Source organism: Castor canadensis, chromosome 10 (genome assembly GCF_047511655.1).
Source record: "Castor canadensis chromosome 10, mCasCan1.hap1v2, whole genome shotgun sequence".
Taxonomy (NCBI): Eukaryota; Metazoa; Chordata; class Mammalia; order Rodentia; family Castoridae; genus Castor; species Castor canadensis.
In genome coordinates this window covers 57,310,580-57,326,778 of record NC_133395.1, presented here as the reverse complement: position 1 = coordinate 57,326,778, position 16,199 = coordinate 57,310,580, and the positions used below count along the sequence as shown (strand labels likewise).

The 16,199-nt window shown below is 38.3% G+C and overlaps 1 protein-coding gene across 9 annotated transcripts in view; it reads left to right on the top strand.

Moving 5' to 3' along the window:
* Positions 1 to 16,199, top strand: part of Enox1 (ecto-NOX disulfide-thiol exchanger 1) — a 554,869-nt gene that overhangs the window by 98,503 nt on the left and 440,167 nt on the right. For all 9 annotated transcript variants that reach the window (XM_074043338.1, XM_074043336.1, XM_074043331.1 and 6 more), the window contains exon 2: positions 12,566 to 12,632. The gene's annotated coding sequence lies outside the window, so the exon portion shown is untranslated. The remainder of the gene's footprint in view (positions 1 to 12,565; positions 12,633 to 16,199) is intronic.

Genomic DNA, 16,199 nt, shown 5'->3' with positions numbered 1-16,199 from the left:
GTGCTAGGTGTTCTCTGAAAAAAAAAAGGTGAGGAGTTCCAGGTGAGGGTGTATGCAAAGGTCTTAAAAAGCCAGTGAGTGAACCCTGAGTGCCTGTGCCTTCCTGTTATGTGGGATCTCCACCTGTGTAGCTTCTGATGAGGACTTAAAATGTCTGTTCAAAAATCTGTCACCTTAATATTTGATTTGCTCTCTGTAAGGTTGGTTTTGATGTTAGTGATTTTTTTTAGTATTTTCAGCCACATTTATGGATTATTTACCTAGCATCTATGACAGGGTAAGACATAGGAAAGTGATGAAGAATAAGCAGTAGCCGCAGCACCTTGACACCCTTACCCCATCTGGGCATGTGTGTTCTCACTCTGATAGCTGCATGTGAAAGGTGCCCTGCACATCTGGAAGACACATGGAGTATGGGACGTACGGTGTGATTGTGATTCCTGGCTCCTGGTTTCAGCTCCACTGATGACTGCTGTGTGACCTTCAGAAAGACTCTTCATCTCATTTGCCTTCAGCTTACTTACAAGTTATTAGGGACAAAGTAACAGCAATACTTTCCATTCCTAGAAAGAGTGTTGAAATGATTTAAAATTTGCTCTGAATTGCAAAAATTGTCTGTTAAAATCATATAGTTTTACATATAATATGGATGTATGCATATATGTATATTTATGTGTATTCATACTGAGTATTCATACTGAGGCAGAGATCAGGCAAACTGAACTTGAATGGTAGGCTTAACTCCACTACTGCTTCCCCAGGTCTACAACATGCCACATGGCATCTCATGTGATCTTTGTAGCTAGACCCAAAGAAGGGTGTTTTCCATCTCAGTGCATGGTATTTCCTCTCATTCAGAAATCACTTTTGTTTCCTCTTTCTCATCCCTCATGCCTGATCTATCTATCACCAATCTTGACACTTCTTCTTTCAAAACATATTTCAAATTCCTCCACTTCTGCTCTGTTGCTACTTCCCTAGGCCGGACCACCATCAGCAGCCTTGTGGACTACCTCTGTGCAGTCTTCTTTGTACCCAGTAGCCAGAGCAAGCTTTCAAAAATGTAAAACACTTTACAACGTCCTGGTTAAAACTGTGTAATGGCTCCTTGGTGATTTTAGTCTGAAATTCAAGCTTCTAACCATGACCTACTTGGTTTACCCTACTGCCAGTCTGCCGCCTACCTGTTCATTATACTCCGGCCAGACCAGACCCTGCAGTTCTTCAATACATCATGTGCTTTCTACCGTAAACATTTTAAAAATAGACTTTATTTTCTAGAGCAGTTTTAGGTTCATAGCAAAATTTAGTAGAACATACAGGATTCCCAAATACTCCAGATTTCTTCCCTGCTCTCAGCATTTGCTACAGTTGATTAATCTAATTGACGCACCATTGTTACCTGCCCATAGGTCACTTTTGGTGGTGTTCGTTATAAGGGTTTGGATGTGTCTATCACTCTAGCATTATGCAGAGTAGTTTTTGCCCTAAAATCCTCTGTGCTCCAACTGTTTACCCTCATTCCCCTCAACTCTTGGTAGCTTTTACTATCTCCATACATTTCCCCTTTCCAGAATGTCATAGAGCTAGAACCATAGTGTATGGAGCCATTTGTGACTGACTTGGTTTACTTTGTAATGCATGCAAGATTCCTACATGTCTCTTCTCAACCTTAAGAATTTTGCTGTCATTTTTATTTTGCTGTTTGCCTTTAAATTTCCACCCTAGTTAAGTAGTCTATATTATCACATCACCCCATTATATTTTCTTTTTAACTCTTACTGCCCTCTGACATTTCCTTTTTTGTTCATTTCTTGTTTCACTCATTAGAACTTAATGGTCTTTGGGAATAAGAGTCTTGTCTGTCTTATTCCTGGCTGTTCTCCCAGAACCTAGAACAGTGTTTGCTACATAGTAGGTGTTCATCAAATGTGTGTAGAGTTGAATACATGTGTGGCTTGAATTTTAATTGCTTTTATTTTTAGTCTTCCCTTCTACTTGGTTTTTAAGGTGATAAACTCTTCATTCACTCTGCTCCAGATTTTGTGCAGAGGATGAGGCAGAAATTCATGTTAAGTCACTGAGTCTGGGAATTATTTCTTGTTCACCTTTGCCTTCTGAAGCCCAGCTGGTTGCTTGCTGAATTTAATGGGCCCCCAGTGAACAGCAGTTTGGTAGCCTTGGTGGGAATAGTCACATTGCAAGGGAGAATAGAGGGAGTAGAAAATGATTAAGGGAAAAGGGCAGAAAAGTATGACTTAACATTTACTGAGTCACACATTGTACTCGAAACTGTGTATAACATTAAAAGCAAATTAGGAGATAAGTCCAATGTAAAATGAGTGAGCTCACACAGGCACACAGACACTGCAGAAAGGAGGGTATTTCTTCAGATGCCTTGTTCATTTACCAAACTGTAGTTTGATCAAAAATATAGTCTACTTCAGGAGAGAAATAACATGGTCTGTGTTTGTGGTCTAGTCAATGTCCTGTGGGGCACACACAAGCCTGCAATTTCATTATTGGTTTTTAAAGAAACCTTCTGTAGGGCTAACAGACTTTCTAGGAAGACCAAACCAAGTGAAGCTGAGTTAATGTTCTCATTAAAATGTTAAAGAGGCTTTATTCATGAATGACTGAAGCTATAATTGCTTTATCCTTGTAAACTATGAAAATATGTGGTGATCTCTTACAGAGGCACTCACCCAGGCCCCTGTGTCAGGAAGAGCGTTGTTTAAGGAGAGCATGACTGGGATCTAGGGACAGAGAAGATCCAAAGATGATGGAGTGCTGGTGAAATTGAGCAGAGAATTGATCTAGAAAAGTTGTCATATAGGAATTGCAGAGCTGGCTTTGGGAGCTGAAAGAGTCCCCATCCCCTACTCTTTGCCATCTGTCTATGCCTCTGTGCAAAACTGAGCTGTAGAATTTCAGGTAGTGAATGTACATGGAAAACACAACCATTTTTTCTGTCTGGAAATTACTTATAATGTCTACATGAGACTGAAGTTGTAGAGCTGTTTTGCTTTCTGTTTGTGGTACTGGAGTTTGAACTCAGAAGCTCATGCTTGGTAGGCAAGTGGAGCCATACTTCCAGCCTAGGAAACTATTTTGCTGGAAACCTCAAAATGAAATTTAAGGAGAAAAAGATAAAAGCATTCTACCTTTTCTCTAGTTCCTTATTATGAGAAAGCCCAGTTGTTGAATGGTAGCAAATCTAGGTCTTATCCTATGCAGATGTAGTAATATAAACAGTACCTGGGGATCCTCTACAAAGATAGAAGATCTAACATAGTCTAGGTTAGTGTCTGAGGCCACCTGTAACAACAACAATAATTAACAAGAGAAAAACATGTAAATTTATTTGTTTTACATGATATGGGAGCTTTAATAAAGAAATAAGGACTCAAAGAAATGGTTAAAATTGTGCATTTTGATGCTAGGTGAAGAAGAAGTAGATATTGTGGAGGAATAGGGTTGGACAAGGGGTAAAATCTAATGGGAATAAACTGGGGGAAATCTACCCAGGCCTGTTGTTCAAATTCTTCTTGGGGTCTCTGTGTCTTTGACTCTTTCCGTTTACATGTCAAGAGGGAACTTCTCTCATGAGGGTTTTATGATCTGCTTCAGGAGAAGGTCAGAAAATCTTTCCTAAATGTCATGACCTGCTGCAGGAAAGAAGGGTAGGGGAAATGAGAGAGGTCTTCTTGCTTCTGCTGATTTGTCAAATGCCAAGGTGCCATGTTTGAGGGTGATCAATGTTTAGTTTTTTAAGTAGCCTCCAAATTTTTTTCCAGAGTGGTTGTACTAGTTTACATTCCCACCAACAGTTGGCATCCTCGCCAACACCTGTTGTTGGTGGTGTTGCTGATGATGGCTATTCTAACAGGGGTGAGGTGGAATCTTAGTGTGGTTTTAATTTGTATTTCCTTTATTACTAGAGATGGTGAGCATTTTTTCATGTGTTTTTTGGCCATTTGAATTTTTTCTTTTGAGAAAGTTCTGTTTAGTTCACTTGCCCATTTCTTTATTGGTTCATTAATTTTGGGAGAATTTAGTTTTTTAAGTTCCCTGTATATTCTGGTTATCAGTCCTTTTTCTAATGTGTAGCTGGCAAATTTTTTCTCCCACTCTGTGGGTGTTCTCTTCAATTTAGAGACCATTGCTTTTGTTGAGCAGAAGCTTTTTAGTTTTATAAAGTCCCATTATCTATGCTGTCTCTTAGTTGCTGTGCTGCCTGGGTTCCATTGAGAAAGTTCTTACCTATACCTACTAACTCCAGAGTATTTCCTACTCTTTCCTGTATCAACTTTAGAGTTTGGGGTCTGATATTAAGATCCTTGATCCATTTTGAGTTAATCTTGGTATAGGGTGATATACATGGATCTAGTTTCAGTTTTTTGCAGACTGCTAACCAGTTTTCCCAGCAGTTTTTGTTGAAGAGGCTGCTTTTTCTCCACTGTATATTTTTAGCGCCTTTGTCAAAGATAAGTTGGTTATAGTTGTGTGGCTTCATATCTGGGTCCTCTATTCTGTTCCACTGGTCTTCATGTCTGTTTTTGTGCCAGTACCATGCTGTTTTTATTGTTATTTGTAATATAGTTTGAAGTCAGGTATCGTGATACCTCCTGCATTGTTCTTTTGACTGAGTATTGCCTTGGCTATTCGTGGCCTCTTGTGTTTCCATATAAATTTCACGGTAGATTTTTCAGTCTCCTTAATGAATGTCATTGGAATTCTGATGGGAATTGCATTAAACATGTAGATTACTTTTGGGAGTATACACATTTTTACTGTGTTGATTCTACCAATCCATGAGCATGTGAGATCTCTCCACTTTCTATAGTATTCCTCAGTCTCTTTCTTCAGAAGTGTATAGTTTTCCTTGTAGAGGTCTTTCACATCCTTTGTTAGGTTTACACCTAGGTATTTGATTTTTTTTGAGGCTATTGTAAATGGAATTGTTTTCATATATTCTTTTTCAGTTTGCTCATTGTTAGTGTATAGAAATGCTAATGATTTTTCTATGTTGATTTTATATCCTGCTACCTTGCTATAGCTATTGATGGTGTCTAGGAGTTTCTGAGTAGAGTTTTTTGGGTCTTTAAGGTATAGGATCATTTCGTCTGCAAATGGAGATATTTTGACAGTTTCTTTACCTATTTGTATCCCTTTTATTCCTTCTTCTTGCCTAATTGCTCTGGCTAGGAATTCCAGTACTATGTTGAATAGGAGTGGAGATAGTGGGCATCCTTGTCTGGTTCCTGATTTTAAAGGGAATGGTTTCAGTTTTTCTCTGTTAAGTATAATGCTGGCTGTAGGTTTGTCATATATAGCTTTTATAATGTTGAGGTACTTTCCTTCTATTCCTAGTTTTCTTAGAGCTTTTATCATGAAATGGTGTTGGATCTTATCAAAGGCTTTTTCTGCATCTATTGAGATGATCAAGTGGTTTTTGTCTTTGCTTCTGTTAATGTGGTTTATTATGTTTATTGATTTTCGTATGTTGAACCACCCCTGCATCCCTGGGATGAAGCCTACTTGGTCGTGGCAAATGATCTTTCTGATGTGTTGTTGAATTTGGTTTGCCATTATTTTGTTGAGGATTTTTGCATCAATGTTCATTAAGGAGATTGGCCTATAGTTCTCCTTTTTGGAGGTGTTTTTGCCTGGTTTTGGGATAAGTGTAATACTGGCTTCATAAAATGTGTTTGGCAGTTTTCCTTCCCTTTCTATTTCGTGGAACAGTTTAAGGAGGGTTGGTGTCAGTTCTTCTTCAAAGGTTTGATAGAATTCAGCAGAGAATCCATCAGGTCCTGGACTTTTCTTTTTGGGGAGACTCTTGATTGCTGCTTCAATTTCATTTTGTGTTATAGATCTGTTCAGGTGATTAATTTCCTCTTGGTTCAGTTTTGGATGATTATATGTATCTAGAAATCTGTCCATTTCTTTAAGATCTTTGAATTTATTTGAATATAGGTTCTCGAAGTAGTCTCTGATGATTTCCTGGACTTCCATGGTGTTTGTTGTTATCTCCCCCTTTTGCATTCCTGTTTCTACTAATTTGGGTTTTTTTCTCTCCTCATTTTAGTCAGGTTTGCCAAGGTTCTGTCAATCTTGTTTATTTTTTCAAAGAACCAACTTTTTGTTTCATTAATTCTTTGTATTTGTTTTTTTGGTTTCTATTTCGTTGATTTCAGCTCTTATTTTTATTATTTCTCTCCTTCTGTTTGTTTTGGGATTTGCTTGTTCTTCTTTTTCTAGGAGTTTGAGATGTATCATTAGGTCATTGATTTGGGATCTTTCAGTCTTTTTAATATATGCACTCATGGCTATAAACTTTCCTCTCAAGACTGCCTTAGCTGTGTCCCATAGGTTCCAGTAGGTTGTGTTTTCATTTTCATTGACTTCCAGGAACTTTTTAATTTCCTCTTTTATTTCATCAGTGACCCATTGTTCATTAAGTAATGAGTTATTCCGTTTCCAGCTGTTTGCATGTTTTTTGTCTTTACTTTTGTTGTTGAGTTCTATTTTTATTGCATTGTGATCAGATAGTATGCATGGTATAATTTCTATTTTCTCATATTTGCTGAGGCTTGCTTTGTGCCCTAGGATATGATCTATTTTGGAGAAGGTTCCATGGGCTGCTGAGAAGAATGTATATTGTGTAGAAGTTGGATGCAATGTTCTGTAGATATCAACTAGGTCCATTTGATCTATTGTGTATTTTAGATCTAGGATTTCTTTATTGATTTTTTGTTTGGATGACCTATCTATTGATGATAATGGGGTGTTAAAGTCTCCCACAACCACCGTGTTGGAGTTAATACATGCTTTTAGGTCTTTCAGGGTATGTTTGATGAAATTGGGTGCGTTGTCATTGGATGCATATAGGTTGATAATTGTTATTTCCTTTTGGTCTATTTCCCCTTTTATTAGTATGGAATGTCCTTCTTTATCTCATTTGATCAATGTAGGTTTGAAGTCTACTTTGTCAGAGATAAGTATTGCTACTCCTGCCTGTTTTCGGGGGCCATTGGCTTGGTAAATCTTCTTCCAGCCTTTCATCCTAAGCCTATGCTTGTTTCTGTCAGTGAGATGGGTCTCCTGTAGCAACAAATTGTAGGATCTTCCTTTTTAATCCATTTCATCAAACAGTGCCTTTTGATGGGTGAATTAAGTCCCTTAACATTAAGTGTTAGTACTGATAGGTATGTGGTGATTCCTGTCATTTAGTTGTTTTAGTTGTTTGAAGGTTTGTTTATGTGTACCTAAGTTGAGGTTACTGTCTACTTTCTTGCTTTTTCTTTTCTTGTAGTTTGGTTTTGCCTGCCCTTTCATGGTTATGTTGGGTTTCACTTTCTGTGTGCAGAATCCCTTGAAGAATCTTTTGTAGTGGTGTCTTTGTGGTCACATATTGTTTTAGTTTCTGCTTATCATGGAAGACTTTTATTGCTCCATCTATTTTGAATGATAGTTTTGCTGGGTAGAGTATCCTGGGGTTGAAGTTATTTTCATTTAGTGCCCAGAAGATCTCTCCCCAAGCTCTTCTTGCTTTTAATGTTTCTGTTGAGAAGTCTGCTGTGATTTTGATGGGTTTACCTTTGTATGTTATTCATTTTTTTCTCTCTTACATCCTTCAATATTCTTTCCCTAGTTTCTGAACTTGTTGTTTTAATGATGATATGTCGTGGGGTAGTTTTATTTTGATCTGGTCTCTTTGGTGTTCTGGAGGCCTCTTGCATCTGTATGGGAATAGCTTTCTCTAGATTTGGGAAATTTTCTGTTATTATTTTGTTGAATATATTACTCATTCCCTTTGCTTGCACCTCTTCTCCTTCTTTGATGCCCATGATTCTCAGGTTTGGTCTTTTGATGGAGTCTGATGCCCATGATTCTCAGGTTTGATCTTTTGATGGAGTCGGTGAGTTCTTGCATTTTCTTTTCACAGGTCTTGAGTTGTTTAACTAATAATTCTTCAGTTTTTCCTTTAATTACCATTTCATGTTCGAGTTCTGAGATTCTGTCTTCTGTTTGTTCTATTCTTGACCTTATAATTAGATGACAATGTTAAAAACCTATGGGAAGTTTTCAAAGTATCTCAGCGTATGGTAGTATTCTCTTCAGCTATTCACTTCTGTTACGTTATGGTTTACAACAACTTGTCAATAGATTGTTTAACTAACTCATTTATTCATCACTTATTTTGGGGACATGTAGTATATGCTAGAGACATGTACTATGTCCAGGGACTGGGATAAAAAGGTGGGAAAACCAGATTTGTCAGCAGAGTTTTACTGATAGTTCACAGGTTGAGTATAAAAGACTGAATTACCTAAAGAAAACCAAATGGCTTTTCTGCAATTCGAAGAATGTGTGTGAGATTGCCATATCACAGCTTGCTGTATAGAGTTCTCCCTAAGTGTATTTTACGTTGGAAGTAGCACCAGACATTTTCTATATTACAATAATCTTCATATATTTATTAAGCTGTAACTTGTAAGGCTTCCTGATGGAGCATTAAATGAGGCTTTTTGTGCATTGCATTGTGTCTTTGTCAAGAAGCACTCTGATAGCTCCTGCAGGTATTATTCTGCTGGCTTGGACGGTAATGAAGCATGTGTCAGTCATACTGGTGGGTTGGGGATCTGTATAAAGAGGATAAGACTAATCAAAAGATTGGTTTCAGGGTGAGTTGGAGGGAATGCACTTAGGGAAAACTAGGGAGAGAATGAAACCCTTTACCTAGTATTTTTTACATTTTTGTTCCCTTTCATCACAGTAACTGAATACAATTGTTCCATATTATAAAATATGCTAAGAAAATGCTAGGTTACTAGAATTTTAACATTGTCCCCTCATCCCTGCTCCAGCTGTTGACCTGGCATGTTAGGAGGATCTGAGAACTCCAAGCATTACATTGGTGCACTAGAGGCGTCTAGCAATTTCCCTGTAATTTCTGAACTCTATGTGTGGCTTAACAGGACTGACTGCATGCTAGTAACAGATTTAACTCTAGGAGAGGCAAGAGAACACAGAAGGGGGAATAAAAATGTGGGGTAGTAAAGAGAAGAGTGATTATAAAGAAAAAGGGCAGGAAGATGTTTGGTGGCCCTTCCTTTTTTCCTCCTCCTCACAAAGGTGAGTGTGACAAAGCAGGCAGATCGAAAGGGGGAAAGGAGAGACTGAATTAGAGATGAGAAGGTGCTTGGAGGTAGTAAGGGAGTTAGCAAAATCAGAAGAATAAGTAAGGGGGAAGGAGACAAGATACGAACTATTTAAATGCAGGAAAAAAAAAGAGACACAGAAAGGGGAGTGTGCACTTTGGTCACACCGAGAGCCTTCAATTGTTCCCAGCGGTGCATCTACCAAATAGCCAGTGTCCCTTGCTGAAGACATTTTCCTGACTTTTGTATTAACTTTAATGCGATTCTCTTTATGGTTCCTGTATTGCTGGTTGCAGTTTCATTGACACTCTGTGTGATCAAATAGCAAATGTGGAGGCACAGTTCTGTTATCCCTGCCCCCTTGCTGTGTGCAGCAGACTTCTGAGCCAGTGCTTCTTGCATTTGATGTTTGCTATTCCTCCTCATCTACAGGTAGGAGAGTTAAAAGGGGGAATAAAGCATTCCTGAGGGCTGCCATGTTTATGGCTCATGCATACAAATATTCAAAGCAACTGAAAAAATTCTGTAAAATCACAACCCAATATTTTTTTTTTCCAACTGAGGTAGTTGATTCTCTCATTGTTAGTCTGGTTATTGTCCTGCCTCAACACCAGACACACTGTACCTGTAGCTGGGGTGCTTTTTGCAAGATCTTTTCTTGCTTGTTTTCAGGACTTAGCTCAAAAAGCCTTCCAGTATTCTGGGTCTGGGCCAAAGGCTTTCCAAGAGGGCACCAGTGCTGTCTCTGCCCCAGCTTCTTTTTTTTTTTTTAACTTTTTTTTTGTTTATTCATATGTGCATACAATATTTGGGTCATTTCTCCCCCCACCCCCTCCCTTTGCCCCGTCCCCTCCCTCTCCCTCCTACCCCCCTCGCTACCAGGCAGAAACTCTTCTGCCTTTATCTCTAATTTTGTTGAAGAGAGAGTATAAACAATAATAAGAAAGACAAAGTATTTTTGCTAGTTGAGATAAGGATAGCTGTACAGGGAGATTCCTAGCATTGCTTCCATGTAAAAATGTGTTACATTCTAAGTTGATTCTTCTCGAACTGACCTTTTCTCTAGTTCCTGGTCCCCTTCTCCTATTGACCTCTGTCGCTTTAATATTTTTGCATTAGTTCCTTTGCATGGAGGGCATCAAATACTACTATGTTTTTTGGGTTTCTTACCTATCCACATACCTCCCTGTATGCCCTCGCCTTACCATTTGACCAAAGTCCAAACACATTGCTGTATTTGCCCTTGACCTAAAGTCCATATATGAAGGAAAACATTAGATTTTTGGTCTTCTGAGCCTGGCTAACCTCGCTCAGAATGATGTTCTCCAGTTCCATCTATTTACTTGCAAATGGTAAGATTTCATTCTTCTTTATGGTTGAGTAAAATTCCATTGTGTATAAATACCACATTTTCTTAATCCATTTGTCACTAGTGGGGCATCTTGGCTGTTTCCATAACTTGGCTATTGTGAATAGTGCTGCAATAAACATGGATGTGCAGGTGCCTCTGGAGTAACCTGTGTCACATTCCTTTGGAGATATCCCCAGGGGATTGCTGGATTATATGGAAGATCTATGTTTAGATTTTTAAGAAGCCTCCAAATTTTATTCCAGAGTGGTTGCAGCAGCTTGCATTCCCACCAGTAGTGTACGAGGGTTCCTTTTTCCCCACATCCTTGCCAACACCTGTTGTTGGTGGTGTTTTTAATTATGGCTATTCTAACAGGGGTGAGGTGGAATCTTAGTGTGGTTTTGATTTGCATTTCCTTTATGGCTGGAGATGGTGAGCATTTTTTCATGTGTTTTTTGGCCATTTGAATTTCTTCTTTTGAGAACATTCTGATTAGTTCATTTGCCCATTTCTTTATTGGTTCATTGATTTGGGGAGAGTTTAGTTTTTTTAAGTTCCCTGTATATTCTGGTTATCAGTCCTTTGTCTGATATGTAGCTGGCAAATATTTTCTCCCACTCTGTGGGTGGTCTCTTCAGTTTAGAGACCATTTCTTTTGTTGTGCAGAAGCTTTTTATTTTTATGAAGTCCCATTTGTCCATCTTTTCTCTTAGTTGCTGGACTGCTGGGGTTCTGTTGAGGAAATCCTTGCCTATACCTATTACTTCCAAAGTGTTTCCTACTCTTTCCTGTACTAACTTTAGAGTTTGGGGTCTGATATTAAGATCCTTGATCCATTTTGAGTTGATACTAGTACAGGGTGATAAACATGGATCCAGTTTCAATTTTTTTCTGCCCCAGCTTCTTGTACTGACCTTTTCCTAGTAGAGGGACCATGCCATGTTGTAATTTTTGTTTTCCACTTTGGGCTCTTTGCACAATATTAGTTATAATTGAGTTATAATTATATTGGAATGACTAATACCTATCTTCTGTGTCTATAATGCTGGTCTTTTACGTATAAAATAAGTTCTTCTAAAATTGGCTATGTTTTTAGATAACAGTTCACAATTAGTTTATGTGTTCTGGAAAAGAAAAGGGACTTAGCCAACAGTAAGGGGTTTCTGGAAAGCTGAGTTGAGATTTGTCCCCATATTCACACAGCTGTCATAAACAAATAGTGATTCATTATACCTGAGGATGGTCTTGATGTTTTAGACAATCTGTCGCTTGCGATCTTAATAATCACAAGCTTGCTGCTCAAGGCACTTTAAAACTAGGTTTCTCAGAGTTTCATGGGCACAGGAACCATCCAAAGACCTTGTTGAAATGCACATTCTGCTCTAGTAGGTCTCAGGTGGGTTCTCAAACCGGGAACCTCAAATCTCCTGGTGAGGCTGGTACTGCTGTACATGAACCACATGAAGAGTGGAAATACATTCTAGAAATTTAAATTGGGATGTATTTTGTGAAAATACCTAGGTGCATTTTACAGTTTGCAGAACCACAGATTTTCTGAAAGAGAATCTTATGAATGGTAACTCATTTCTACTTGGAAAATTATAAGAATTTCTTATATTTAAAAATAGTACATCTGATACTGTTTAGCCTCCAAAACTACTTTCAAAAAAAGATACCATAGTTTGTACAAACTTAGTTAACTTGCAGTTTTATTTCTTTAGGCTTTCTTAGACTGGGGAGCCCTGGTCTTTGCACAGATCCTGGGCTCTGTAGCTACACAAGAACTACTTTAAGGCGGAAATATTCCACAGACAATTGACAGTTGACAGACTGTGTTTATGATGAGCCCTGCATGTTTATTGATTGTTCCCAGGTTAGCATTGTGCAGAGCCCTTCTGCAAGGGCATTTCTGGAATGCCTGGGACTGGAAAGGGCAGTTCAGCTGGAACACTTCAAGTGAAACCTCGCATTTACTTATATGCATTCAATCAGCTCTCTGAAATGGGTGTTTGAAGTTTCTTCTAACAAGATGGCCTTTATTTTACAGGTCCTTTGCAGCTGGCATGATATCCTATTTATAACACGTTGGAGGAAAGATCGCTCACTGTGCTCAGGTAAGGGGATGACATATGCAACATAAATGACAAGCAGGACTAATGGCAGGTTGACACTGTGTGAAGACTGATTTAGCTTCATTATACCATTGAGGTCATTACCTTAGGTGGCTCTTGCCCAGTCATGCCTGGACTTCAGAAGGCCTGCGTAGGACATCTCAGTGAATTACCCTGTGTTTGGGAAGCATCCACAAAATACCTCCTACAGGGCCTCTGTAAACAACCAGTAAAGAAACAAGACTGGTCACTTGAAGTCTCTTGCCAACTTCTACAGAGTTAATGTAGAATTACCGCTTTGTTTTTCTTTATTACCCTGTCAGAAGTCTTTTATCTTTTCACATTTATATAAATATGTGACTATTGAAGACTGCTAACAAAAGTCTTCCTCCTGTCCCTTATCTGAAGTTGTTCTTCTAAATGAATGCTTTGATTTGCCCAAATAGGTCACCAAGATTAATTTTCCCATTAACTTTTATTGCTCCAGTTTCATCTTAATATCATCTTTTTAGAGGATTAAATAATCACCCTTGGGTTGGCCTGCTTCTTAGGACAGAAACCATCTTTTTCTCTGATGGTCTTCACAGAACTGAAGTTGTTGGTGGTGATCTGTGGTCTCCTGTTTGAATCTGGCTCCGTTAACATCTGAGAATAGACCCACACCAGGAACTCTGTTGACCATGGCTTAATAACAAAACTGTACTAGTTTCCTCAGACTGTCTTAATTTAGTACTACAAACTAAGTGGTTTAAATAAGAGAAATTTATTGTCTCACAGTTCTGCAGGCTAGAAGTTCAAAATCAAGTTGATGGCAGGATTGGTTCCTTCTCAGGGTTATGAGGAAAAATTTGTTCTAGGCCAATTTTCTGGTTGCCTCAGGCTTTCTTTGACGTGCATGTGGTATCTTCCTCCAGTGTCTTTATATTCTCTTCTTTCTACATGTGTGTCTCTCCCTCTGCCCAATTTTTCCTGTTTTGTAACAATATTAGATCAGGGGCTGTTCTTATGACCTAATCTTACCTTCATCATCTATTGTCAAATAAAGACACCTTCATATATATGGGAGTTAAGACTTTAGCATCTTTCAGGGATATATAATTCAACTACTATCTATGAGAAGGGAACTTAATTGCTCTTGGTGTCCCCTAAAAAATTTAACACAGTGCTTACTGGTTTATATTTGTTGGATAGATGAAAGACTATAATGGCTATGGTCCAATTTAATTAGAAAAAGCAAAGTATTTACTGGAGGTGGGCAAGTATTGCAGTAATGCTTCCCTCAGTGAACTCTAACTTTTAGGTTAGTCCAAGTTAAACAGCATCATTAATGGGATAAGATTTTTCTCTTTATAGCAAGTTTTTTCTTAATAAAGTGTTTTAGCCCCCTGTGTGAGTGGTCCTGCCTTCTCTGCTGGCATCACAGGCTGAACTGTCAATTTGCATGTCTCCTTTCTCAGTACATCAAGATATCTTTCCAGCTAATTCAGTGCCACTTAAATCACATGTAGCTGGGCTATTCTTCCTTTGCAGCTGCATAGCTTTACACTTATTAAATTTAATGTTCTCTTCCCTAGCTTTAATCTGTAAACGCTATCCTGAAACAGATTTGCCCTCGTAGCATCTTCTCCTTTCTCTATGCTTTCTTAGCTCAAAATTATTGTTAGAAGCTATCTTTTGAGTGTTCAGATTTGGGTATTGACAAAATATGAAGACGCTGGTCTCCAGGGAGCACTTAAATGATGTTTTCTTTAGAGATGTTTATTTCCTGTTGGGTGAGTACTTTTTGTCCATGTCTAGTCTTTTTTTTTTAACTTCCAGAATAGGGTTAGCTTTTAACACTAGGAGGATGCCTCCTGTTGAGGGGAGTCAAAGGCCAGGGCAGACTTCTTCCCTGGAACTAGCTTGTCAGGTTAGGAGCCCTGTGAATTCTCTTAAGCCCTTGGGTGAGTGCTATGTAGAGCTGCTGAAATACGGCAGGCTCAGGTCTAGATACTGAGATGGGGGTCAAACCCCGGCCTTCTGGAGGTCTGCTGCTGTGGGCAGGTTGGAATCATTCACTTACAGGCATTCCCAGCTCACAGAAGCATTTGTGTTCCTGGGTTCAGGGCCAAAGGCTGTCCCACGGCCAAGTGATATCATTGGCTCTAACATCACTGGATTTATAAGACCATGACAGGCAGTAAAACGTGAAAAGGAAAATGAAAACTCATTTTAGCATTTTTCATACCCACATTAGTGCTAAGAAAATTGGTAAATCATATGGCAGGTATTTATGGCGTGTGTGATGTGTGCAGGCACGTTCCACCACCTACCATGCAGGGATGTATAACTTCATCCTGGTCCTACCATGGCTTACGTTTCTTTTCCATTTTATTCTACTGTCAATACAGGCTTTCTCTAACTTTCCATGTTTACTCTGTTTGGTTATTGAGGGTGTCTATAGAACTTCATTAAAATGTAAACAATTTGTTTTGGTCACACAGTGATCGAATCAGAACGATGGTGGGATTTCCCTCCATTGCCTTTAGCAAGAGCCAGGTGAGCAATTACATTCTGGTAATTAAACTGTCCTGAACTAGCTAGTAAAGTACTCCATGGTGTACAGTACTGCAACGATAATGCTCTAATAATTCTTATTTTAATAACTAAGTTATTTTGTTTGTACCTAGTACTTCTCTATTATTCAAGAGAAAATACTCCAGAAAGAAAACTTCAGGAACCTATAGCACTAAAACTTGGCTTATCGCTGTTACCTAGTCTTTTCTTTACTACCATTTTGCATTTTTCAGCTTCCCTAATCTTACATTTCTAAGAACTCAGACATAGAACTTTTATGGAATTGATAATAATACATTTATTGTTAAACCCTGATTTTAAAAAGTGGGATATCACTTTTATATCTGTTTAGTTAGTAATTGACATGGTAGTATTAAAAAATCTCTTTAAGTATTTATGGTATTATGGAAAGTACTTTAGTTAAACAAATCATACTTTGAGTCAAGATTCCATTAAACTTTCTTAGAAAATTTTGCACAAGAATAAGTAAAAATTTGAATGGGCTCTTTTTCTGCCTCTGTCTGAAGGTTCCTTCTTTGTTTCATTAAAAATTCCTGAGTTTATGTTAAGTGATTCTTAGCTGATAATAGACCAGTGGTGAGATGAAGAGGGGCAATAGGTAGGGAGCTTGGAAGCATAATTGCTGCTTCTACTTTAGTTATCTGTCAAATTTCTGCAATTCTTTTGTATTTTACTCTCCTTTCTCTTTTCTTTTATAACTGTCTCTGTTCCAGGCTTTTTTTTTCACCTTTTCCCTACTTTCCTTCCTTCCTTTCTCTTTTCTTCTGTTCATTATCCTGAAGTCATATGCCAAACATTGCTCTGGGAGAAGTGCAAGTATGTTATAATTTAAGTGAGGGATATTTGTGCAAAGTCATTGCTATGATGGAGCCAAATACTATGTTTACATTTCCTATAGGAAATAGAGCAACTCATTATCTTGAGGGAGTTAGAAAATGCTTTGTAGAAAAGATCATATTTGAGTGGATATTGCAAAGTAGGAAAGAGCTTGCT